A 1,631-nucleotide genomic window follows, 5' to 3' on the forward strand; every position below is an offset into this window, starting at 1 on the left:
TCGGGGACCCAAATCGTACGGGGTAGGGGTAAGGCGCCGCGATGTTAACGTCATGACGGGATGGTCGACTTGGTCTGGACCGCGGCATGTGCTTTGCAGTCTCATCTGTCAGCATCAGGGTCAGACTTCATGTAGAATATGGAGTCGACAGCATTGTAAAGAGTACATAGGACTGGACTAGAAAAGACTAGACGCTCCGAGTGGTGTGGGAGTCGGCATGGGCGTGCCGAGAAAAGTGGGCACAAGCAGTGTGTCGTGGGGAGCCGTAATACCGGGCGTTATGCAGGGTTATGCAGGATGGAACGGGTGGAAGATTCTGGATGTCATATCTCCGTCTCTGTTGGAGGATTATGAGAGGTGTCGGAGTAACATTTGATTATGGAGATATTCCGGACCGAGTATGTATCTTCTTGTCTGTATAATAATAATGTAGTAGAGAAGCACGGGACTCCGTACTATGAGAGTACTAGGGACAGTACTACTACTAGTAAGGTACTTAGTGATGGCCTCGGAGACAAGAAATCGGATATACGGAGTACGGCTCCAATCAGACCAGCCACGTCCCACTCAACTTTAAACCTGGAAAATGAAGAAAAGGAAAAGAAAAATTTTCAGAGGAGAATCATGATTCTGAAAGAGGAAATTTGCAGGAAATCCGCTAGGGACAATGGCACCTCCGAGGTCCGAGAGCCAAGGCTGATGGATGGAGACCGTTGTGCTTCCGTGATCCGTGTATTGTATTGTCGTAAGTAAGGTATCTATAGGTAAGTATTGATCTCTCCTTAGTAGGTAGTATACCTAAGTAGTACTATTACTATAGTACTCTTTTATAATGAATCATGCGGAAGTATATGATGAATTCCGGAATACGATATAGAGAGTATTTATAGTAGTAGACACCGAGTAACTACCTATCTAGGTACTACCTAGGGAGGTTAGTAGTTATAGCCTAGGTAGTTATATGGAATAGTGTTCCAATTGTAAGACCGACTCGCCGAATGGGTAATGGTGATACGGTACACTCCACCGTAACCCATGGCCTCAGGCATAATCCAAGGGAGAATAATAACTCGGACTATTATTTTCTCATCAGACTGAATAAATAAATAAATTATTATTGAATAGTTTAGTATCCGGATTGTATTATGTGATGATTTATTATTTTAAATCAAAATGGATCCGCACCAACATCATCATGATCTTTAAAAGCAGTGTCGCCCTCGAGCTCTTCTACCCAATCTCTTACTGCTACCAAGTATATCACCGGGCCATCACTACCACCTAATATCGCTATCCTTGGATCTCCCAATCTTGTCCTCAATCATTACATCGTCCGTCTCCTGCTTGCTCCCTCCATTGGCTCTGGGTCCCTTACCCGATCTTTCGCCAAACTCTCTCTCCGTCGTTGTATCATCGCCGCCCGACCTTACGTATGGTCCATCACGAACTATTGCAACCGCACATCGCCTGACTCTCTCTCTGCGGTACATCGCATAATTAATCTGCTGTCCTCGTTCCTCGACCGTCTCGGGTGACTTCTTGCGATCTTGCGATTTCCCACCCATATACCCCAGGCCATACATTCCGCCATGACACCGCGACAATCCTCCCCATCCGAACACTCGCACTCC

This window comes from Aspergillus terreus, genomic scaffold (genome assembly GCF_000149615.1).
Source record: "Aspergillus terreus NIH2624 scaffold_13 genomic scaffold, whole genome shotgun sequence".
NCBI classification, from domain to species: domain Eukaryota; kingdom Fungi; phylum Ascomycota; class Eurotiomycetes; order Eurotiales; family Aspergillaceae; genus Aspergillus; species Aspergillus terreus.